This window comes from Leptonychotes weddellii, chromosome 9 (assembly GCF_054177405.1).
Source record: "Leptonychotes weddellii isolate Sample4059 chromosome 9, ASM5417740v2, whole genome shotgun sequence".
NCBI lineage: Eukaryota > Metazoa > Chordata > Mammalia > Carnivora > Phocidae > Leptonychotes > Leptonychotes weddellii.
In genome coordinates this window covers 31,554,133-31,572,951 of record NC_138377.1, presented here as the reverse complement: position 1 = coordinate 31,572,951, position 18,819 = coordinate 31,554,133, and the positions used below count along the sequence as shown (strand labels likewise).

The window sequence follows — 18,819 nt, the reverse complement described above, 5'->3', positions numbered from 1 at the left end:
CCGCTACCTTCTTCTTCTTTTTTTTTTTTCTTAACATATATTGCATTATTTGTTTCAGAGGTACAGATCCAGACTCAGGAACTCTTTAGGTCTTAAAGAAATTCCAAAGCTCTAGACCAATTTTCTTCTACATGAGGAAACAGATTCAAAGAAGTTGAGTGAATTACATTAAGTCATTGATTAAATAGGAGATTTATAGGACATTCTACAAATGAACTCAGGAGCAAGTTAACTTTGCTCTTAGAATCTTGGATGTCAGCTTATGTCGATTGATTGCTCATTGTAGGTACTTTTAGAGAGAAACTGCTGGTTCTTTCCTCACATGAGTCTAAGTGGGAGTATCAGCAGAATGTGGACTTATATAGTAGGTTATTTTTAGAGGGATAAAATTGAACAAAACCCATTTCAGAGAATACTGCTGAATTCAAATGAATAGTTAAATACATTCATTAAGACAGAATAAAGAACTGTATTTACAAAATTACATAACTTAAAACATAGATTGGCTTATTTGAGATTGAGTATAATTTTGATGATGAAGATACAACTAATTATGTGAAAATAAAGGAAGAAACTTAACAGAAACTATTAGGAGGGAAAATAAAACTGAAGCTTTAAAAAGATAGGAAAAATGAAATGTGAAAAGCAGTTTAATTTTATTTAGGGACTGGCTATCTATTTATCTTATTACCAAAACTTAATGTTGTCACTATCTCTTCTTTCGTCTTCCTCCTTCCTCTGCTGGTTCCCTCTGAAAAAGGCACTAGTGTGGTGTGGTGTGATGTGGTGTGATACAGTTCAGTGCAGTTCTGGGTTTGTCACCAATGACCAGCATAGTCTTGGATTTAAAGTTTGTGTATTTAAGACATACAAAAGTGAATAATTTTGAATTACTTTGACTTCTGAGCTTCAGTTAAGGTACTTCATGAAAAATGAGATTAGGTCTTGGTTGTGACTATAAGATTGTTGGGACAATCAAATGAAATCACATGAAAATGTTTTAATAACTGAAGACTTCACAAAGGTAAATAATGTATTTTTTGTAACTATAGATTCAATCCAGCTTGACAAACACTTGAGTGTCCAATAGGTCAGAACCAGGGTTGTAGACTTTTGAATTCACGAAGATAGAGTCCTTGCCTTTAAGATACTTTCTGTGTAATTTGGAGAAGAAACAAAATATATAATGCAAATGTCTGTAGTGTATGACAGAATATGAAAAGGGTAATGAGAGGTTCAACTGACCCAGATTGTGGCTTAAGTTGAAGAGCTACCCCCCTGAATCTGCTCGAACGAAGTGCATGAGACGCGGTATGCCACAAGTGACAGAGTATTTTGACCTTTTCTTATATATCTTCTGCTTTTTGAGCCTTTAAGTAAGAGTGGGCAGATTTTTAACTTGCATTACAATGTGGTGAAAGTCTAAACTTGGGCTCTTTAATATTTGCAGATGGGAGCTTACTGGTTTTTTAGGTGTACAGACATGAATCCGTAGCTGAGTCAAAGTGTCACAAAGAATGTATAATTTTAGATTTGATGAGTATTGTCAATGGGATAGGTTCTAGATTTTAACATCCGGGTTGGACCTCTTGACAGGGACATAGAGAACGATTAAAGGGAAGCTTGAGGAATATCTGTCCAGCCTCCTTGAAGATAACTTTTACAGGGTCCCAGAATTAGCTTGACTGTTTCTCATAGTGAGGAATCTTTCTGTTATGTGATGAAGTACACTTTCTTATGTGCTGTTGTGTTTGGAATTCTTTGTTTTTGTCAGACCAAATGACCTTCTGCTCCATCTGCTGTTCTGTGTTTTTTTTTACATTTTATTAGATACGCTACAGGCTTGAATAAGGAGAGAACCTATTGATGGGGCAGCCAGAAATAGAAGAGGAGAATGATGGGTTCAGGAAACAAGTCAAAAAAGGAAATAATAATGCTAGTAACTAATACTTATTAACATTGAAGTTCCAGGTCCTGTTCTAAGTGCTTTTCTTTTATTACCTTACAACAACATATGCTATTGATATTTTAATAGTAAATATTAATTAAATGAAATATTAATTTAATGTTAAGTGGTAATATTTATCCTTGTTACAGACAAGGGAGCTGAGCTATAGTGCTTTGCACAACGAGAGGCAGGGTTCATACTAGGCGTATTTGATTCTATATACCAAACTAACACTACCACATACTGCTTGTTAGAGATAATCTGGAGGCCCTTTTAGGAAAAATTCTCAGCCTCCTCTTCTCTAAGTACAGTACTCATTAAAGTTAAAAGATGAATATTTTAAGGCAAGTAACTTGGTTGGCAGAGGTGGGGTAGAGGAGGTGAAATATTATAGAATTTATTCAACATTTTAAGACTGAATGAAGGTATCAGAAAGGAAGGAACCTGAATACGAATATAATCTACTTTGCAAATCAGGGAGAAAGGAAATTTTGGTTAGGTTGTTGTAATGACTAGACTTTATGATGCTAGATAGTCATGAAAGGTTGACGTAGAAATAGTTTCATAAGAGCTTATGATTGATCACTAGTTTGTAGACCAGCATCATCCAATAGAAATATAATGTGAACCATGGCATGTAATTTTACATTTTCTGGTAGCCACATTAAATAAGGTAAAAAGAAATGGGTGAAAGTAGTTTTAATAATATATTTTATTTAACCTAATATATTAAAAATATTACCTCGACTACCAATTAATATAAAAATATCAATGAAATATTTTGCATTCTTCCTAGTAAGTATGAAATGAGTGTGTATTTTACACTTAGAGTTTCTCAGTTCAAATTAGCCATATTTCACATGCTGAATGGCCACATTTGCTACTGACTACCTTACTCGACGGTGCATTTATGTACCATTAAAAGATAAAAGATTGGTTTCTCTTGTTATGTTCCTAAAACATTTCTGATTGAATTACAGATAGATGGTTTATACTCCCTCTGTGTATAACACACAAAAAGTGGAGGTTGATCTGGGGCCAAAAAGACATCACTCACTATTCAGTTGTGTCTAGAGAATCTGCTCAGGAGGGGAATATATTTTTAATATTTAGTAAGAAGGGATGGGGAAAGATTTACCAAATGTTTAGGCTTCCTGCTGTTTGAGGTTCTGTGGGTGTTACATAGTTAGAGGGACTTCCAGGGAACTCCAGAGAATTTCTGCTACGTCATAAGTGCTGGGCTCTGGTTTTATATAAAGACTACAGTGCTTTTTCTGTAGACAGAGCTGTGGAGGAGAAGCACACAGTTCTTACTCTTAAAACATGGCGTTTGTTAGTGACTCTGCCTGGAACCCTTCACAACCTCACTAATTTGCTTTTTGTGGGATTTAATGTTTACGGTTACATTCCTCAGGCAGGAATTTCTAAATCTGCCTTTTCCTCCAAAAAAAAAAAAAGGCTATATCTAATTAAATTTACCACTTAAAAATGACAAAATCATAATTGGGACACCTGGGTGGCTCGGTCTGTTAAGCATCTACCTTCGGCTCAGGTCATGATCCTAGAGTGCTGGAATCGAGCCCCACATCACAGGGGCTTGCTTCTCCCTCTCCTCCCTGCTTGTGCTCTCTTTCACTATCTCTGCTCTCTCTCAAATAAATAAATAAAATGTTAAAAAAAAAATAAATCTTTCATAATTGTAAAAGTGTAATATGCATTCTTTGTAAAAATTTGGATAGTAGAGATACCTACTTTTATGTGTTTTAATCAATGGATCTCCAGCAGAAGGAAGCATTATTGCTTTGGTTCCTTCCTGTAGTGCTGGGGTTCCTTGAGCTCTGTAGCGTTCCAGTGAATCAGAACCTCTTTGGTTTGTATGGGAGAGGTATTCTCTCCTTAAAGGAGAGGGTGAGCAAATGGGATATATCTGTTCTCCGCCGGCTGAGTTATATTTGTATATTGTTCTGTATTATGTATCATATTTTATATTTAGCTAAGAGCTTAATTTTTTATTTTTTTTTTATTCTTATGTTAATCCCCATACATTACATCATTAGTTCTAGATGAGCTAAGAGCTTAATTTTAATGCATTTCAAAACTTTCTAGAGAGTTACCTACAAATTGTAAGGTTTATAAAACTAAATAACAGCCACAAGACTTATATTAACTTGTTGAGAGTTACCAGGTTAAAATATAAGTTCTGCTCTGTGCAATTTTAACAGAATAGAATATGCTTTTATCATTAGTAATTTCCATTTTCTGAATTTGTAGTTTTGGTGGTTATGTAGTTTGGTGGAGGTTATCAGTGTATACATATCTTTTTTTGCATGACTAATTGTATTTGTTGTGAATGTGGTTCAAGTGGGGGAGGTTTGTGGAAACCATTGCTTACCATTTTTAGAGGTAGCTGGTTGGAACAGGCAAGCTAGAAATGTACTTGGGAGAAAGAAAATGGTGGCCATTTGGGAGGCACTGAGATGAGGGGAAAACAGATGCTTTGAGAAGAGGTCCAGAATATTTTAAAAAATAAATGATTCATACAGAAAACTTAATCATTAGGAACATAGGCAGATTTTACGAAATTTGAGTAGAAAGCATCATGAAGGAGAACTTTGAATTGCATATTTATTATGTTCATATTTTGTGTGGATGAAATATAGAAGTCCCTGGTTGTTTTGAATTCATCCCCTTGTAGCTTCTTATACTCTTAACTAAGGATTATAGCCCTTAGATGTGGGAAGTCATGAGACTGAGTTTGTAATGTTTTTGAGTTCAACAGCTTTATGACTTAGACTGGATTTTGTTTACCTGTCTATATTCATATTGTCTGCTGGAATGTTAACAGTCATACTGACCCCCATTGTGGAGTTATTGCTAATTTATAATTTTAAAGTGCTGTGAAAACATTAAATGCTCTTTAAATATTAAGTATTATATTTATTAGTAGAACATTCCAAAATATAAAGTAGTTCACTTGTTAACCTGTACTTAATTTTGCTTATTATAATTACCTATCGTTAGCCACCCATCATAGTATATACCTTTCAGTTCTTAGTCATATAGGAACATTTGTGAGATATGCTTAGGCCATGGTTGACCCAGGGATGATTCAGGAAAATTCTTCTAAAGTGTAGTTATGACTATGGAATGGTTTTATACCTACTGTTGTTCTCCTGCTGTTTCTGGAAGCTAGCCTAAGTTAAAGTAAAGAGTTCAGGTTTTGGAGTCACAGGTATCATCTTGAATCCTTTCTCTGCTCCTTAACTATCTCTGGGCAAATTACTTGCCCAGACAAGTTATTAAACCTTAATTTCCTCAACTGCAACTTGGAAATAAGTAACAACCATGTCTTAGGGTCATTATGATGACCCCCACAAAATAATCTCTTACTAGGGATAATAGTAGCTTACTGTTTCCTTCTTCTTTTTAAAATTTATTTATTTATTTTTAAGATTTTTTAATTTATTCATTTGAGAGAGAAGTGCAAGTGAGTGAGAGCATGAGCTGGAAGGAGGGAGAGAGGCAGAGGGAGAAGCAGACTCCCCGCTGAGCAGGGAGCCCGACACTGGGCGTGATCCCAGGACCCTGCAGGGATCATGACCTGAACCAAAGGCAGACGCTTAACGACTGAGCCACCCAGGCGCCCCTCTTGCGCCCCTCTTCTTTTTTTTTTTAATAAAGACTTTTTTTTTTTAGAACAGTTTTATGTTCACAGCAAAATCGAGAGGAAGTTATAGAAATTTGTCTTATATCATCTGCCCCTACACATGCATAGACTCTTCCATTATCAACATTCCCCACCAGAGTGGTACATTTGTTGTAATTGATGAAGCTACATTGACATATAATAATCACCCAAACCCATAGTTTACCTTAGGCTTCATTCTTGGTGTTGTACATTCTGTGGATTTGGACAAATGTATAACATGTATCCATCATTATAATCGAGAGTATTTTCACAGCCCTAAAAAATCCTTTCTCCTTTCTACCTGTTCATCTCCCCTGCTCTTTCCCTAACTTCTACCTGTGGACAGCCCCTGATTTTTTTTTTTTATACTGTTCGCATAGTTTTGCCTTTTCTAATATGTCATATAGTTGGAATCACACAGTATGTAGCCTTCTCACATTGGTTTCTTTTCACTTTGTTTCCTCCATGTCTTTTCATGGCTTCATAGCTCATTCCTTTTTTAGTGCTGAATAATATTTCATATGTATCAAAGTTTACTTTTTCATTTACCTTTACTAAAGGACATTTTGGTTGCTTCCAAGTTTGTCAGTTATGAATAAAACTGCCACAAACATCCATATGCAGAGTTTTTGTGTGGATATTAGTTTCAGCTAGCAGCTAGTTTAATAAGCATTTATTTATCTTAGAAACTGTTATAGACTTTACATGCAATATATCATTTAATTCTTGTATCTGTAATAGATTATGTAAAGTTCATGGCCCATAGTAATATATGTCCAACAACTGGTTGCTATTATTTCTTCTCTGTGTTAGTTCCAAGCATGTAGTTTAATCAGAAGTCGAAGCTGTTAAGATGAGGGATAGGAGTGGGTAGTCTGATCAGACCTAAAGGACTTATAGGGAAGTTGAGAGTGGTTTGAAGATGAAGTATATATGAAAGTGTAATTTAAGGATAATCTGCATCATAATTACTTAGGAAGTTTGTTAAAATATATAGTTTTGGGTTCATCCTCAGAAACTCAGACTTTATGATTCAGAATCTCTGGTCATGGGCCTGTGAGTCTACAATTTTATGAGCTTAATATGTAATTCTGACTGACATTGAAGTTGAGAATCATCTTTTTAAGTTTATTTTTCCTGATGAAAAAATGATTCGAGTGATTTTTAAATAGTTATTTTTCTTTGATACAATAGGTTTTCTATTTTATTGGTGATGGAGGTAGTAAATTTTTTTCATTTAAATTTTTACACATGCATAATAAATACGATTTTTCTGTTATGAGGGTTGGAGGAGTAGTGATTAGTCATTTGACTCATTTAGTAAACATAACTTATTTGAGGTATATTTTATTTTGTCATAAATAGATCATATTTTACTTTTATTATTCAAATGTCTTTTGGAATAGGGTAGCAAAGGAAGGTAGACTGAGAACATATACTATTACGAAGATAGGTGGACAGAGGAAGAGAGTGGTTTTCTGGTTTTAACTAGAAGGAAAAAATAACTACAAATAATTTACATAACTAATATGGATAATTAAAACCTGATGGAAATTTTCAAGGAGTTTTGGTATGGGTTGAGTTTTTTGGTATGGGGAATTTTCAAGGAGTTTTGGTATGAGTTTTGTTAGTCATATTAGTTAATGAAAAGAGTCATATCAAGAATACTCCACTTCTGGGGCGCCTGGGTGGCTCAGACGGTTAAGCGTCTGCCTTCGACTCAGGTCGTGATCCCGGGGATCTTGGGATCGAGCCCCACATCGGGCTCCCTGCTGAGCAGGGAGACTGCTTCTCCCTCTCCCTCTGCCTGCTGCTCCCCATGCTTGTACTCTCTCTGTCTTAAAAAAAAAAAAAAAAAATCTAAAAAAAAAAAAGAATACTCCGCTTTGTGTTTTTTGACACTTGCTTTGCCTTCTAAAAACGTGCTTCTTTTGGGTTTTGTCAGTGTTGGCTTCCTGAGACTCTTACTCCATTCGTTGGGAAATCAGGTTGCATCCTGCTGTGCTACACTTGGACATTAGCTTTCTTTCTTTTTTCTCTCTCTCTCTCTATTTTTTTTTTTTTCTTGAGAGAGGGGAGGGGAGGGTGGTGCAGAGGAAGAGGGAGAGGGAGAGAATCTTAATCAGGCTCCATGCCCAGTACAGTACTCAATCTCATGACCCCAAGATCATGACCTGAGCTGCAATCAAGAGTTGGACACTTAACTGACTGAGCCCTCAGGCTCCCTGAACCTCAGCTTTCTTAGATTCTTCAGGTAAAACCTTACCCAAATGAACCAATGAATTGCTTCAAGTCATAGTTTTACACTTAGGTGTTTAGAAGAGTGTATTTCAGTGAGTCTTTGCTTTCATATTTTTAGTCCTCAAATCTTTCTGGCTCCAGCATCCACTTTAATAGCTCTTATGGGTTAAGCAACTCTATTTTTTTAATACCTATAGTTTTGTTCATTCTCAGCAACTAGGTCACTAGAACTTTGTCATTGTTAATGAAAAAGGTACTGTATACTTTTTTTTTTTTAGGAGTATGTTTGGACTGAATGAAGTTAAGGCATCTTAGAAATTGTTGCTTTGCTTTAAATACTCAGGATATAATTTTGCATATTTTAAATTCAATCTGTTTGCTGGTACAATTACATTATTTACCTTTGAGAACTTTGGCTATTCTATCATGCTATTAGTCATGCTATTTAGAATTCACATGAATTATTACAACTTATTAGTAATAAAGTAAGTCAGAACCTCTGACTTCTTTAAAAGTTGTCTTCGATATTTTCAAAAGTAACATTTGGGTCTTACTGGGACTGAAAATTTTACTTCTGTTATGACAAGCAGAGAATGGACCTTTTGAGAAGTTAGGAGCAGTGGAGTACAGAAGAGGAGAAAAATCAGACTAAATTTATGTCATGCCTGTTTCATTGTAAAAATAATCACAGCCTTTTAAATACTTTACTTTTCTGAGGGTGGTGGCGATGGTGGCAGTAGGAGCAATTGTAGGGGTAAATTAAGGAGGCATTGAGGAGAACATACCTCCTAATAGGAGCTTTCAGTTATTTCCCAAATGTAGATAACTAAGTGATTATTACCCAAAATTTTTCTTCCATGGGATAGTCTCACATGCAGTATTTTATCCTACAGTGTTGACAGTGCTGGCATTATAAGCAACCTCTGGAGTTCTTGTCTTCTCTGTCATGTTCCTCTCTGTTTTAAGTGGGGCCACAGACTTATAACAGTGTTGATGTAATTAGATCACTATTACAACTCTGTTGATCTTTTTTTTTTTTAAACCAGAGAAAAGCACACTGATTTTTTTCTTTTACTCTCATAGTGTTCTTACTACCAATAATTATACTTTTCTCCTGAATGTTTTGGGATGGTATTGGTAAACGCAGTATTATTTTGTGGTTAAGTTTAAGCTAAGACTATCTGGGTTCAATTCTCAGCCTTGCCACTTACTAATTGTGTGACCTGAGGAAAGCTATTTTATATAACTCTTGCCTGAGTTTTCTTATCTGTAAAACAGGGATTATAGAATTACTTTATAGCCATATGTTGAGGATTAAATCATTTTGTAAAGAACAATGCCTACAAATTGTATAGGCTGAATAAATATTAGTTATTAAATATTATTAAAAGTTATTCACTTACTAAAGTTGTATTCTTAGAAAACTCTAGTAGATTTTAAAAGTAAAAATATTTAGGGGTGCCTGACTGGCTCAGTTGGTGGAGCATGCGTGAGTTCAAGCCCACGTTGGGTGTAGAGATTACTTAAAAAAAAAAAAAAAAGTAAAACTGTTTAAGACAAAAAAAATTCAACTTAGTTATTTTTAGGTTGGAGTTTGAACACACAAACTCTCAAACCCTTTTCATACTGTTACAGAATGATGTTTTATTTTTTCAAACTTTAATGTGCATACAGATTACTCAGGGATCTTGTTAGATTCTTGGTAAGACCCGAGAAGCTACCTGTATAGTAAGCTCCACTGGTAATCTGGATGTAGCTAAGTCCTTTGGCCATACCTTGAGTATTAAAGTTATAGAATGTTCCAGTAAGTGGTTCTCAGTCCCTCTGTCAGTACTTTATAAACACTTGAGTGGTTTTTTTTTTTTTAAGATTTTATTTTTAAGTTATCTTTACACCCAACATAGGATTCAGCTCACAACGCTGAGAGCAAGAGTCACACACTCTACTGACTGAGCCAGCCAGGTGCCCCTGTTTTGTTTTGTTTTAATATGCTTAGGCTCCATCTCAGACTGGTTAAATCAGATCTCTGGCATTGTGTTCTGAGCATCATCATCATTATTACTATTTTATTATTTTTGTAAAAAATACTCTAATTCATTCTCACGTGTAAACAGCATTTAACCGATTGAACTACCCAGGTGCCCCCAATATATTATTTCCTTAAGTTGTGTTTCCATACTTCTTGCATCCATTTCCCATATTGCACCAATTTTGAGGGAGAGGCAGTAAATATTTTCTCATAGACTATCATGTTTTCAGAAAATAGTTTCCAAAGTGATCAAGATCATACTGGATTTTATTCTATCTAGCCACGATGTATCAGTTAGAATCTGGACAGGGAAGCAATCTACACTAGATTTTTCTGCCAAGAAAATTTAATATAGTGAATGGATTATACAGGTGTTGGAGGTTGAAAAAACAAAAGGGAAATACTAGAGTAACACAGGGAAAATAATTGCAGAAAGCCACAACCATCAGTACTGGGAGAACAAAAAAGGGCTTAGGAGTAGAGTTGGGGCTCACAACTTATGGCGGGAGTACCGCCTGGCTGCTGCTGATATTTCTGAGAGTGCTGTAAAAATTGGTGGCTGTCACCAACTGCTGCTGCTGGAGTGGAGGGCCTCTGCTAGGGCAGCCCTGACTGGAAAAAGCAAGTTTCTCCTTCTAGTGCCCTTATTGGCAGCATGAAGAAGTAGTTTCCAGAGTCGATTTTCAGCATCACTGTGCTGAGTATTAAAGGGTGGATTTGGAGCTAAAAGACAAGAGCTGAATAATGAGCACATACAGCTTTCTCCTCTTCTGGTTACCTGATGGCATGGGCTTTTGGTCTCTTGGTTTCTTTCTTAGCTACTGAGACTGCTGCATGCTCTTAGAGTCTAGGATTTGGAATGAAAGGAGTTGTTATTAAATTAACTCATCTAGGGGTGCCTGGGTGGCTCAGTCTGTTAAGCATCTGCCTTCGGCTCAGGTCATGATCCCGGAGTCCTGGGATTGAGCCCCAAGTCGGGCTCTCTGCTCAGCGAGGAGCCTGCTTCTCCCTCTCCATTTGCCTGCCATTCTGCCTACTTCTGCTCTCTCTGTCAAGTAAATAAATAAAATCTTTAAAAAAATAAATTAACTCATCTAGTTCATGTGATTCAGGGACATGTGATGGGACTACCTGCTCTAAGTTAACTCTGTCACAGCCTTTCTTGGGATCTGAGATTTAATCATTAGATACTAAATCCTTTGGCTCTTAAGGGGTTTCTATTTTTCAAGATCCCTTATTTAAAATACAAAAATTGGGGCATCTGGGTGACTCAGTAGGTTAAACATCTAACTTTAAAAGTAAAAATATTTAGTGGTGCCTGACTGGCTCAGTTGGGATCAAGCTCTGTGTTAGGCTCCCTGCTCAGCAGGAAGTCTGCTTGTCCCTCTGCCCCTTCCCCTATTCATACTCTCTCTCTCTCAAATAAATAAATAAAATCTTGAATAAAATAAAATACAAAGATTGTGGGAGGAATAATGATGCTTTTAAACCAGAGGTTAAGAATTGATTGCTTATTGGCCAAACAATGGCCTGCAGTAAGAACCAGTCTTTGCACAGATTATACCTTCTCTCTCATTCTAATATTCTTCCTGCAGAGATTCTCAAATATTAATATGTCTGTGAATTATTTGGGGATTGTTAAAATGCAGATTCAGATTCAGTCTGTCCCTGGATAGGGCCTGAGATTCTGCATTTCTAACAAGCTCCAATGGGAGGCTAAAGCTACTGGTCCCTAGATTAGACTTTTCTTCTCCCTTTGCTGCTTTGGAAACCACTGGTCTGGCTTGCATCTGCTGTTGGACCTGGGTTTGAGTGGTTGAATGGTGAGTGATCATAAAGGAAGAGTTTCTTGCAAGCTTAACTTTCTAGAAATATTTTGAGCAATCTTAATAGAGATTTATAGCTGTTTCTTTACAGGTGGAATCAGAAGGGCATATGCCTCTGAATAGGTTGAATTTTTGTCCATAATTTTGTTTGACTGCATTGTCTGTTCTGGATGCAGAGGCATGTCTATCACTTGTAGTTTTCCTGGGTTCTTTTCAGTAATTGCATACATGTTTAAGGGGAACTGACTAATGGGAGATAGGATAGGAGGACAATTAATAAATTCATGCATGAGATATCTTGCCTTCATTAGAGCGATTATTCTTGATTAAATAGAGCTACCTCTGGATTTCAAAAATTGCCTTTGGTTTGAATTTCATACTAATTGCATTCCGCCACTTTTGACACTTTCATATACTTAAACTTGTCATCAAAGCATAGGGTTTTGCCTTGAGCCAAATAAATGGTAGTCTTTTTATTTTTTATTTTATTTTATTTTATTTTTTTTTAAAGATTATTTATTTATTTGAGAGAGAGAATGAGAGACAGAGAGCACAAGAGGGAAGAGGGCAGAGGGAGAAGCAGACCCCCCACTGAGCAGGGAGCCCGATGTGGGACTCGATCCCGGGACTCCAGGATCATGACCTGAGCCGAAGGCAGTCGCTTAACCAACTGAGCCATCCAGGCGCCCCAGTCTTTTTATTTTTTAAAGGATTTTATTTACTTATTTGAGAGAGACAGAGACAAAGAGAGTGAGTGCGGAGGGGCGGGGCAGAGGGAGAGGGAGAGAGAAACTCAAGCGGACTCACTGTTAAGTTGGGAGCCTGATCCCACACCCCTGAGATCAGGACCTGAGCTGAAACAAAGAGTTGGATGCTCAACAGACAGTGCCGCCTGGGTGCACCAAATAAATGGTAGTCTATCTTTTTTTTTTTTTTTTTAAGATTTTATTTATTTGACAAAGCACAAGCAGAGGGAGAGAGAGAGAGGCAGGCTCCCTGCTGAGCAAGGAGCCCGATGTGGACTCGATCCCAGGACCCTGGGATCATGACCCAGGCTGAAGGCAGCCACTTAACCGACTGAGCCACCCAGGTGTCCCAAATGGTAGTCTATCTTAATGGAACTTTGAAGGCAGCCCAAATTTATGAAGTTGTTAATTGCTCTTTACATTTGGATTTTACTTTAGCAAGCCATACCTAGTCACATGTGTAAAACATTAATCGCTATCCTTCAAGATTCTCTCTCTGCAGCTGCCTCATCCCCATTCCTGGATCTTTCCTTTTTTCTCTACAGACTTAGATTTTCAAAGATTCTAGGTACTTTCTTTTTGTCTGATATGAATATTATCTGTAAATTTTTAATTCAGGCTATGAATAGAGAAATAATTGGCCCCTTTATCAGCTGAGGTGAAAGAGTTAAAATGAAAGTTAAGGATTTAGGGGATTCCTACGAAAAGAAGGGTGAAAACTCAGTTTTGGGATCCTAAACAAAGCATTTTGATTGGCATATAGAGACCCTTGTATGTACATAAACGCCCATATTTGAATATTTATAGAAGATAATCTGTCAAAATTACTGTTATTTTAATTTGCCAAGCTTGGCTGATTGCTGCAGTTGGATGTTAGTTGAATTCTAGATGAGGAACTGTAAATATGATCTAGTGTGAAACATGTTTTTTGTCCTTGAAGCTGTTTGAAAATCCGCCCCCCCCATTTGTGTGTGTGTGTGTGTGTGTGTGTGTGTGTGTGAGCCTTTTTGTATAGCTGAACTTCCATGTTCTTTGTTAGGGGAAAAAAAATTAAAGTGGTGTGAGAACAGTAAATATTAAAAAAATTGTTTTAGTTGGAAAAAAATTTATTCACATTTAGTGATCAGGAATTATTTAAATAAACTATTTTTTCAGTCTTCAAAGCAGCTATCTCTAGAGATTTCAAACCTAGGGACATGTATCTCATTTGAATGACCTTTGAGATTTTATGTGAGATATGTTTCATGTTAACAACAAAGAAAATGTATAATTGTAGATAATTAATGTTACCCCTTTCTTTTCTCATTTTGAACAGTGATAATTTTACTGACCCAGATTCAAGCAATAATATCTTCCTTTGGAAATACCATGTTGTTTTGTCAGCTTATGTTCTAGTGGAAGGAAGGTAAGCCATTTTTCACAGTTAATATTGAAATAACTTTATTAATAAATCAAATTTTTCTCTTTAAAAGTTAAGAAATCCTTTTCTCTTTAGGTAGGTAGTGTTCCTTCACCCAGAAAGCACTATATTATTTATTGATGCTGTATCACTTTTCCTTAAAAGATTCCACTGATACTACATTATTTCAGTTCTGGAGATAACCAGTGACTTTCTAAAAATCATGTGACATTTTTTGGAGCAGGAGTACATTCTGTGCTCTATCTGCTAGAGTATCTTGTCTCTTAGCCATTTTCACCTTGATAGTTTATTTTTACATATATATAACCACTTTTCAGGATGAGAGAGTCTTAATTTTTGTTTTTTGTTTTTTTGCTTTTGATGTTTTCATTTATCCCTTGTGAACTGACATAATTGGCTCCATTTTTATTGGTTATTACTTTAGCTAGAAACTATGCCAATTACTGAGTCTTAGTTTTAGTTAGATTCTGACTTTGTTTTAGGATTGCAGGGATGTGGGGTCTCAAGAATATATTTTATGTTTAGCAAATTAAGAATGGAACTTTTAGAGCATTCTTTTCTATCTTTCACAAGTGTTCATCTTCGTTCTCAATTGACAACCTCTTTTTGGGTCGATTAATCTTTTTTTCTAGGAGCTTATATGTGTGTGTGTGTGTGTGTGTGTGTGTGTGTGTTACTGTAGTCACTTTTCCCAATGCTTTTTGTGACCATCCACAAATCATTTCCTATGTATTTCACCCTAATTCCTCATTATCCTTGTAGGAAAAGTATTTGTCCAGCATTGTAGCTCTCCTCTGGCTGAAGAGCAAGATTATTAATAATTCTTTAAGATGTTACCCTTGTTCCTAATTTTGTAAGGGTTCACCATCTGTTCAATATATTAAGGGCTCAGGAATGTCTGTTGTACCTAATACATCACAGATGTGCAAATAATAATAATAAAGTTACATTTATGTGAAGTGAAGATACTGCTAATATGTTCCCTTAGGTTTGATTATTCTGACATTCTTGTTACGTTTGGGGACTTCTTTGCAACATGCTTTCAAATTTCTTAAGGTGAATTCAGTATTTTCATCTTTTTTAACCAGCATGCCTTTGATTAAGTATGTTAAAACTCAGTTGAATAAAATTTAAGTCAATAATATAAAGAGTAATGAGCTGTTTTACAGTGTAATTTGGAAAAAAAATTAGCTGTATTTCTTGTTATAAGAACAGCAGACAGCACTATACAGTGGACTATGATTTTCTAAGTAAATTAATTTTGATAAAGGTTAATTCCACAATAGCAAATGCTGGGAATTGGCATCCAAATGTCAAATTTCACATACAAATTTTAGTTTTTTACTGCTTTTTTTTCCTCCAGAGGAAGAATATGAAAACTTGAGTTTGTTTAGAAGGTATTATCATTCTATTTTAGGAATTAAGAAATAGGCTTTATTTTTCTGCAAATTGAGCAGCAAAGATACCAGTGAATTGCAGTTTTTACTGATAAATTTTTTAAAAAGCTCCTATGGAAATCTAATATTTAGGTCTTTATTTAGGAGCTGTTTTAGTTTGTAATAATTCAGGATCTAAATGATCCCTATAATTTTTGATTATGTGTTTTCATTGCTTCAGAAAGAAAGGATGGAGTGTATTGTTTAATAATTTGCATTTTGGTATTACTTATAGGGTGAACTCTATGATCAGTCGTATTTTAGGTAATTTATGTGCTGTTGAGACAAATTCAGATCTGTTTTCTCTCTCTCCTTAATAGCATAAGAGTGTTATATATCACTTTATCAATTAGTAAAATGTGAAGGTAAAAATTGAAAATGGAGATTTTTCAGTGGTTTTTGGTCTGGTATATAAGTTATCACTCTAGCCTGACAGTAAGTAAGAAACTGAACAAACTGAAAAATATTTCAACTTTCTTAGATCTTTCATAGAGGTGAGGTCACAGGGCAAGCTACTATCCCCAAACTGGAGAGACAGACAGGCAAATACGGAGTATGACAACTTACTCTAGCAGAGCATAGGAGCAGAGACCTCTAAGGGAACGCAGTACTGGGTAGGAAAAAACCTAAAATGTAATTAACTAATTGCCAGAGGCTCAATATGGACAAGTCTGAGGTAGAAACTCCAGGGAGGCCCGAGCATAGGAATCCCACACTTTCATGGTTTTACTCCAGTTCTATCATATCTTCACAGTGAGTAGTAGAGAAAAATGCCCTGGTACTTCCTACAGGGAAAGGGGAAAGCAATTTTGAAATATGCCAAAGCATTCTGTTTTTCTTAAGATTTACCCTAAAGAAAAGTTATTTTATCAGTGTCTAACCTATTAAGGTATTTTCAGAGTCTAACTGACCTGGAGGAAGGGGAATGCCCAACTCGAGCCTGCTTTAGCCTTCCATGTAGGGGAAGATAAGTGTCCAGTTCCAGCCATCCTGTTCCTCCTCTAGCCGTCCTCTTCGACCTAAGGGGCGTGTGTGTGTGTGTGTGTGTGTGTGTGTGTGTGTGTGTGTGGCTGGGTGGGGGGGCGGGTAGTTGCAGGAGGACTGAGAAGAACTTGTGAAGGTCATAACTTGGGAGCACAGACTCACTAAAAGACTAAGACCTAATCATAGGACTATAGAACACTTCTCCTACCCCACATTACTAAATGCCTGTTTGCCACAGTTCCTTTTATCCAGTGCATCATGTCTGGCTTCCAACAAAAAAATTATAAGGCATGTTAAAAAGCAGAAAGCACAGTTTACAGAGACAGAGCAAGCATCAGAATCAGACTCAAACATAGCAGGGATATTGGAATGATCAGACCAAGAATTTAAAACAATTATGACTAATATGCCAAGGGCTCTAATGAAGAAAATAGGCAACGTGAAAGAACAGATGGATAATGTAAGTAGAAAGATGAAAATCTGAGAAAGAAAAAGAAATGCTAGAAATAAAACAATACTGTAATAGAAATGAAGAATGCCTTTGATGGGCTTATTAGAAGACCAAACATGGCTGAGGAAAGATTCTCTCTGAGCTTGAGGATATGTCAGTAGAATCTTCTAAAATTAAAAAGCAACAAGGGGCACCTGGGTGGCTCAGTTGGTTGAGTATCCAACTCTTGGTTTCGGCTCAGGTCGTGATCTTGGGGTCGTGGGATCAGGCCCTGTGTTGGGCTCTGTGCTCAGTGTGGAGTCTGCTTGAGGCTCTCTCTCTCTCTCTCTCTGCCCCTCCCCACCACTCTCTCTCGCTAAAATAAAAGAAGAATTAATACATATTCTTCTGAACTGTTCCAAAAAATAGAAATGGAAGGAAAACTTCCAAACTCATTTTATGAGGCCAGCATTACCTTGATCAAAACCAGACAAAGACCCCATCAAAAAGGAGAACTTCAGATCAATATCCCTGATGAATATGGATGCAAAAATTCTCACCTAAATACTAGCCAATAGGATCCAACAGTATATTAAAAGATTATTCATCACGACCAATTGGGATTTATTCCTGAGCTGCAGGGTTGGTTCAACATCCACAAATGAATCAATGTGATACAATATATTAATAAGAGAAAGAACAATAACCATATGATCCTCTCACTAGTTGCAGAAAAAGCATTTGACAAAGTACAGCATCCTTTCTTGATTAAAACTCTTCACAGTGTAGGGATAGAGGGTACATACCTCAATATCATAAAAGCCATCTGTGAAAAACCCACAGTGAATATCATTCTCAATGGGGAAAGACTGAGAGCTTTCCCCCTAAGGTCAGGAACACAGCAGGGATGTCCAATATCACCACTGCTATTCAACGTGGTACTAGAAGTCTAGCCTCAGCAATCAGACAACAAAAAGAAATAAAAGGCATCCAGATCGGCAAAGAAGAAGTCAAACTTTCACTCTTTGCAGATGATATGATACTTTATGTGGAAAACCCAAAAGACTCCACCCCAAAACTGCTAGAGCTCATACAGGAATTCAGTAAAGTGGCAGGATATAAAATCAATGCACAGAAATCAGTTGCATTTCTATACAGCAACAACAAGACAGAAGAAAGAGAAATTAAGGAGTCGATCCCATTTACAATTGCACCCAAAACCATAAGATACCTAGGAATAAATCTAACCAAAGAGGCAAAGAATCTGTACCCAGAGAACTATAAAATATTCATGAAAGAAATTGAGGAAGACACAAAGAAATGGAAGAACATTCTATGCTCATGGATTGGAAGAACAAATACTGTGAAAATGTCAATGCTACCTAGAGCAATCTACACATTTAATGCAATCCTTATCAAAATACCATGAAGTCTTTTCAAAGAAATGGAACAAATAATCCTAAAATTTGTATGGAACCAGAAAAGACCCCGAATAGCCAGAGGAATGTTGAAAAAGAAAAGCAAAGCTGGTGGCATCACAATTCTGGACTTCAAGCTCTATTACAAAGCTGTCATCATCAAGACAGTATGGTACTGGCACAAAAGCAGACACATAGATCAATGGAACAGAATAGAGAGCCCAGAAATGGACCCTCAACTCTGTGGTCTTCGACAAAGCAGGAAAGAATGTCCAATGGAACAAAGACAGTCTCTTCAACAAATCGTGTTGGGAAAATTGGACAGCCACGTGTAGAAGAATGAAACTGGACCATTTCCTTACACCACACACAAAAATAGACTCCAAGTGGTTGAAAGACCTAAATGTGAGACAGGAATCCTCAACCTCTTCGACCTCAGCTGCAGCGACTTCTTTGTAGAAACATCACCAAAGGCAAGGGAAGCAAGGGCAAAAATGAACTATTGGGACTTCATCAAGATAAAAAGCTTTTGCACAGCAAAAGAAACAGTCAGCAAAACCAAAAGACAACCGACAGAATGGGAGAAGATATTTGCAAATGACATATCAGATGAAGGGTACTTAGTATCCAAAATCTATAAAGAACTTATCAAA

At 36.4% G+C, this 18,819-nt stretch overlaps 1 protein-coding gene across 1 annotated transcript in view; it reads left to right on the top strand.

The window, feature by feature from the left end:
* Window positions 1-18,819, top strand: part of FUT8 (fucosyltransferase 8) — a 259,999-nt gene that overhangs the window by 79,285 nt on the left and 161,895 nt on the right. Inside the window, exon 3 of the mRNA XM_081829752.1 lies at window positions 13,794-13,883. The gene's annotated coding sequence lies outside the window, so the exon portion shown is untranslated. The remainder of the gene's footprint in view (window positions 1-13,793; window positions 13,884-18,819) is intronic.